General features: G+C 46.0%; 2 non-coding genes across 2 annotated transcripts; one reads left to right on the top strand and one right to left on the bottom strand.

Annotated features, from left to right (window-relative positions):
• Positions 1-668: 668 nt before the first annotated feature.
• Positions 669-742, bottom strand: Trnat-ugu (transfer RNA threonine (anticodon UGU)). The gene has a single exon. It is a non-coding gene; the product is annotated as a tRNA-Thr (tRNA).
• A 227-nt stretch (positions 743-969) lies between these two features.
• Positions 970-1,043, top strand: Trnat-ugu (transfer RNA threonine (anticodon UGU)). The gene has a single exon. It is a non-coding gene; the product is annotated as a tRNA-Thr (tRNA).
• Positions 1,044-6,920: the final 5,877 nt, after the last annotated feature.

Below are 6,920 nucleotides of genomic sequence, written 5' to 3'. Positions count from 1 at the left end.
ACCGCTTCAATTTGTTTGTAATAGCAGTTCGTAGAGTCCCATTAAATTTGTCGTTCACAATTGAACTGTATCTGCATTAATGCTGCCACTATATTCCAAGCAGTAAAGGAAACAAAAGAAAAATTCGGAGTAGGTATTAAAATCCAGGAAGAAGAAATAAAAACTTTGAGGTTCGCCGATGAGATTGTAATTCTGTCAGAGACAACAAAGGGGTTGGAAGAGCAGTTGAACGGGATGGACAGTGTCTTGAAAGGAGGATATAAGATGAACATCAACAAAAGCATAACAAGGATAATGGAATGTAGTCGAATTTAGTCGGGTGATGTTGAGGGAATTAGATTAGGAAACGAGACACTTCAAGTAATAAAGGAGTTTTGCTATTTGGGGAGAAAAATAACTGATGATGGTCGAAGTAGAGAGGATATATAATGTAGACTGGCAATGAACAGGAAAGCGCGTCTGAAGAAGAGAAATTTGCTAACATCGAGTATGGATTGAAGTGTCAGGAAGTCGTTTCTGAAAGTTTTTGTATGGATTGTAGCCATGTATGGAAGTGAAACGTGGACGATAAATAGTTTGGACAAGAACAGAATAAAATTGCAATGAAATGAACACCCTTAGCTGCTTACAGGCGTTGACATACGTTAACGGGGACAGATGAAAATGTGTGCCCCGACCGGGATTCGAACCCGGGATCTCCTGCTTACATGGCAGACACTCTATCCATCTGAGCCACCGAGGACACAGAGGATAGCGCGACTGCAGCGATTTGCCTCTGGCACGCCTCCCGCGAAACCCACATTCTCAAAGTATTGTCCCACACTACATTCGTAGTGCCCCTGCCCATTATACGCATTACTCGCGGCGCGTTGCCGATTCCCGTAAGAGTTCGGGCACTGTTTGTGCATTCGCACAGAAGATGAAGATGGTCCAGTGGCCGGAGAGCCTTAACTATATATATACTAAGTGTCCTCGGTGGCTCAGATGGATAGAGCGTCTGCCATGTAAGCAGGAGATTCCGGGTTCGAGTCCCGGTCGGGGCACACATTTTCATCCGTCACCGTTGATGTATGTCAACGCCTGTAAGCAGCTAAGGGTGTTCATTTCATTGTAATTTCATTCTAACGAGCTGCATAGTCACCGATGGTATCTGTTCTTTCGGACATGCCCGAAAGAACAGATACCATCTTAGTATATATAAGGAGAGAATAGCTTTCGAAATGTGGTGCTACAGAAGAATGCTGAAGATTAGTCGGGTAGATCGTATAACTAATAAGGAGGTATTGAATAGAATTGGGAATAAGAGGAGTTTGTGGCACAACTTGACAAGAAGAAGGGGACCAGTTGGTAGGACACGTTCTGGGGCATCAAGGGATCACAAGTTTAGCATTGGAGGGCAGCGTGGAGGGTAAAAGTCGTAGAGGGAGACCGAGAGATGAATACACTAAGCAGATTCAGAAGGATGTAGGCTGCAGTAGGTACTGGGAGATGAAGCGGCTTGCACAGGATAGAGTAGCATGGAGAGCTGCATCAAACCAGTCTCAGGACTGAAAACAACAACAACAACAACAACAACAACAACATCAACAACAACCACCACCATGGCATGCTCCATTAGGTTATAGCCGTTCAGGCTCCACAGAACGAACACTAGGTAACGGATTCTGAGGCCAACTATTTTCCGACCCTCTGATGTTACCACCTGCCGCCCGAACCGTAACCAAGTCCAGCCGCTTCGCTAGCTCCTATTTGGCGCCCGTACACACCGAGCAAATTTGGGCCAACGAAGTGGTTGGTTGTCGTTCGTTGGCCTATTGTGTACGCGCCTGACTGATGGTGGCAACACAACTGCTGTTGGTGCACGACTGGCGTAAATTAGCAATAGGGGAGCCTCTGCTCGGAAAACCCACGGTGGAAAACTGGTCGGCCGGAAAGCGCACATGCAGTGCCTCGATACGCTGTCCGAGCCGGGGGCAGGTCGGTATCCCCCGAGCGGCGGCCGTCAGGTATGTAACGGGGCGGCCGTGGGCGGCCTCGTCGGCGCCCCCCAAGGCCGCAGCCTCCGGACCGCTAGCGCTAGCACCACCGTCACTTCCCCTCCCCCCCCCCCCTCCTCAATGTCCTGCTGTTCCTACAGCGCCGCCGCAACCGCTGGCGCCGGAAATGCTTGCGCGCTCGCTCAGCGCTTCAGCTCCTCAGCGCGCCTCTCACCTGTCCAGACGCCCTCGCCCGCAAAAACGCCTCTGGCTGCTGTCTTCCTCACCTGCCGCCCCCCGATCCACACAGCTGCCGCCGCCACCGCCGAAAAAGCCGAAAATTTTAACGACGGGCTCGGCGGCTGCTACCCGTCCCGGGTTCTTCGGCGCTGCAGGTGGAGCTCAGGAATGACCACTGGTGCAGCAGACCCGTGTTGTACACTGAACTTGTTAACACGTCGAAACATCCCAGGACCGCCACGTGGCGAGACGCGAGCGTAGTCGGTCGCAAAAGTACAAAGGAAGAGTCAAGTCAGAATTAATAAGCAGCCAGATGACGGATTCAGGATCATTTGCTAATGAAGAATCCAATGATGATCCACAGTTACCATGTCATTTTTTTTTAGAATTCAGTGACTAATTAACAGAATATCCAAGACGATAGAAACTTTGAAACTTCCTGGCACATTAAAACTCTCTGCCGGACCGAGACTCGACTCGGGACCTTTGCCTTATGCCGGCAAGTGCTAACAAGGGAACCTCCCCATCGCACCCCCCTCAGATTTAGTTATAAGTTGGCACAGTGGATAGGCCTTGAAAAACTGACCATAGATCAATCAAGAAAACAGGAAGAAGTTGTGTGGAACTATTAAAAAATAAGCAAAATATACAAACTGAGTAGTCCATGTTGAAGATAGGCAACACCAGTGAGAATGAAAACTTAGGAGCGCCGTGGTCCCGTGGTTAGCGTGGGCAACTGCTGAACATGATGTCATAGGTTCGAGTCTGCCCTCGAATGAAAAATTTAATTTTTTATTTTCAGCACATGTTCAGATTTGCTTGGACATATGCAGGATTTGACGGTCTACACACGGAAAAATTAGAAAAGGTTAAAAACATATGTTTTGACAGAGCACAGGGAAAACTATGCTACTGTGAAACTTGCATTCATTTGTTGTAGTTTATGTGACAAACTCTTATGTTTTCATCTCTTTTTTGTGAGTGATTATCACATCTACAAGAAAACGAAAATCGGGCAAGGTAGAAGAATGTTTTTACCCATTCGCCAAGTGTACAAGTTAGGTGGGTCGACAACATATTCCTGTCATGTGGTGCACATGCCGTCACCAGTGTCGTATAGAATATATCAGATGTGTTTTCCTGTGGAGGAATCGGTTGACCTATGACCTTGCGATCAAATGTTTTCGGTTCCCATTGGAGAGGCACGTCCTTTCGTCTACTAATCGCACCGTTTTGTGATGCGGTCGCAAAACACAGACACTAAACTTATTACAGTGAACAGAGACGTCAATGAACGAACGGTCAGACCATAACTTTTCGAAAATAAAGAAGTAAACTTTTCACTCGAGGGAAGACTTGAACCAAGGACCTCACGTTCCGCAGCTGCTCACGCTAACCACGGGACCACGGCGCTCCTGATCTCACACCATCCTTGATGTGACATATCTTCTGCATGGACTACTCAGTTTGTATATTTTGCTATATTTTTTATATAGTTCCACACAACTTCTTCCTGTTTTCTCGATTGATTTGTGTTCAGTTTTTCAAGGCCTATCCACTGTGCCAACGTATAACTAAATCTGAGGGGGGTGCGATGGGGAGGTTCCCTTGTGAGTGTTAGAGCACTTGCCCGCGTAAGGCAAAGGTCCCGATATCGAGTCTCGGTCCGGCACACAGTTTTATCTAACAGGAAGTTTTATAAAGAGATTTCTTAGGTCTCGTCGATTCCTGACCCGATAGACATTTATGAATATTTTTCATTGTGAATGGTTAATAGCTGTGAAAAACCTAGCTAGATATACAAGGTGATTATAATTAAATTTAAACTTTCAAAACGCTGTAGAAATAACGCCACAAGTCAGAATCGCGTCAAATTGCAATGGAATGTTACCGGAGAAGGGGGAAAATGTATGGAAGAAGAAACAAAATTGTGTGAAAATTGATCAATAGATGGCGCTGTATGTGTCAGAATACTTAAATGAAAACACGTGTCATGCGCACGACCCATTGAAGTTGGTATAAACATGCCGGGTACACGACCTTTCCTCCCTTCGCGTCCGCGACTTTCGCCATGACTGTCTCAATGCAGGATCGTGCTCTGCAGAAGTTACGGAGACTGAAGGGTTTGAAAAAAATGGTGTTGCTCCGATGACTGCCGTGGGTCTGGAGAAAATGATTCGGAAATTCGAAAAGACGGGTTATTTTGCTGTGCAACTTGGTAGAGTGAGAAAACCAATTGATTCGATGTCAGTGGAAGCAGTGGCCAGAGCAGTGCAGGACGAGACGAGTGGTGGTGTGCAAACGTGTAGTGCATGGATAATTCCGCGAACATCGGACATACCCATGAGCACGGTGTGTAAAATCCTACGAAACATCCTTCTTTGTATCCATTCAAAATTACCCATGTCCACAAGTTGCTTCCTGTTGACCTGCCAGCAAGAGAGACTGTTGCTTTAGAATTTCTTGCTGGCATGGAAGTGGACAATGACTGGCCGTGGAAGATTTTGTGGACAGACGAAGCCCACTGTCAGGATATGTCAACGCGCAGAATTGTCGAATATGGACAACGGAAAATCCACGCGCAAATCAACCAGTACCACTTCATCCTGAAAAGGTTACTGTGTGGTGCGGGTTTACGGCATCATTTATCATAGGGCCACATTTTTTCGAAGAGAAGGGTGCTTCCAGCTCTCCGACAGCCCCGATTTGTGGATGGTCATTTTTACGTAAGATGGAGTACCTCTGCGCATTGTAAATCCAGTTAAGCAGCTGCTGAAGCGCCATTTCGGAAATGCTAGAATCATCAGCCGCCATTTGACCACAGCCGTTTCTATCACGTGAGCTTAGCCGCCATTTCCCCACAGCCGCTTCTATCACGTGATCTTAATCCGTGTACCTTCTGGCAATGACGCTATCTGAAAGATGTGTTCACTGTTCCGACTGCAAACTTAGCTGCACTGAAAGCACTCATTGCGCAATAGATTATGAACGTGACCCCAGAAACACTTTGATATGTTGTGGAACATGCTGTTTTTCGATCTCAACTTGTTGCAAAAGACGGTAGACAACATTTTGCACATGTTTTGCTCCAGCCACACGGAAAGTAATTACCGGATTTGGTTTTGATTCATGCTCTTTATGCGGTCTGTGGCCTCAGGAGAGATAAAAACTGATGTCATTTTTTTAATGCGATTTTTGGCTTTAGGACAATTAAAATCCGATGTGAACGATGCTTTTTATACGGTTTTTCGCCTCAGGACAATTAAAAACCGTTTTTTCCCATTCGATGCGATATGACCTTGCCATGGTGGATAGGGGTTACGTAACTAACAGAATCACACCTATACATCCATGCACACTGAGTAGTACAGTTCAACGTCAAACGTACTCCTTAGGCATTATTGTATGATTGTTTTGTCATTTGTAGTCGACCATTATTAAATTATGGTGCTTACAGCGCCATCTATTTCTGCATTTTGTAAATATTTATTTTTCTTCTGCCATACGTTTTCCCCCTTTGCGGATAATATTCCGTTGCAATTTGGTATCATTCTGTCCAGTGGTGTTATTTCTACAGCGGTTTGAAAGTTTAACTTTAATTATAGTCACCCTCTATGACTAAAAAAGTGGGGAGCACGTAATACATAGTTGACCACCTACCTATTATCTGTTGCATGCAGCCCGTACTTTTCTTATAAATCTTAAAAGTATTGTCGCAGCTATTAAAAATTCACAACCACACATTTTGCAGAACCATCTGTATTAGGTCATGAAACTGTATGGGGCTAGAATAAATGCCTTACATTGATTTTTATTTTAATAATTATTTCTTGGCTATTTAGTATTGCGTGTGTGAAATTTTACTGTTGCAAACTATTGTAACCGGAATCTGACTAGGGTTGGGAATGATGCGAAGAAGCGGCAGAGGATGTTCACTGGGATGGGGCCGTTAACAACGGTTAGCCCAGGGTGAACAGGTCAGCAAAAAGCGGAAAATGGATAATAGAAATAGTACGGCAGAATAACAAAGTTCAGACCAGAAATCCAAAAGCTAAAACCTAAGGCGTAGTGAAATCGGGGACACAACCAATGGTGTGAACCGTGACGAAATGTCACGGTTGGTTCTCTGCGTTTCCTCCTTGTCTGTAGCGCGTTCCTTTTGAAATTCCCGCTTCGCGCTCTGTTATTTCCTTATCCTATGCATAGGGTGCTGTAGCGTTGCTGCGGCCGGCTGCCTGCCGTGTTTCCGGGATAGCGTCGGTCTGGAGGAAGGACTCGAACTGCGGACGTCTGGTAGCGTACAGGAGGCCACGCCGTTTTGTTGTTTGGCGTGACTCGTGTCAGGTGTGATGCACCGTTAAGGTGAACACACCAACATACTCAAGCTGTTGAAGGGTTGGAATGACGTTGGTGTACAAAAGGCTCTCGTTGGGTGACGGTACTGAGAACAGGTTTTCGCAGGACTCTTGTTCCCAAAAAAACTTCGCAGGACTCTTCTCAAAAAAGTACAGCCCTGCGATGAATGATGCCGTCAACACTCACAGCACAGTCACCTCTGCAGAATGAAGTGGTCCCGGTTGACGTACGTGCGGATTTTCTGCCCATATTCCGAAGTTCTTCGCACTGACATGTCGTGATGGGCTTCGTGTGTCCACAGAATGTTCCATGACCAATTATTGTCCACTTCCATGCGAGCAAGAAGTT

This window comes from Schistocerca serialis, chromosome 9, assembly GCF_023864345.2.
Source record: "Schistocerca serialis cubense isolate TAMUIC-IGC-003099 chromosome 9, iqSchSeri2.2, whole genome shotgun sequence".
NCBI classification, from domain to species: Eukaryota; Metazoa; Arthropoda; class Insecta; order Orthoptera; family Acrididae; genus Schistocerca; species Schistocerca serialis.
The sequence above is the reverse complement of the archived record's forward strand: the minus strand, read 5'-3'. Positions and strand labels throughout refer to the sequence as shown.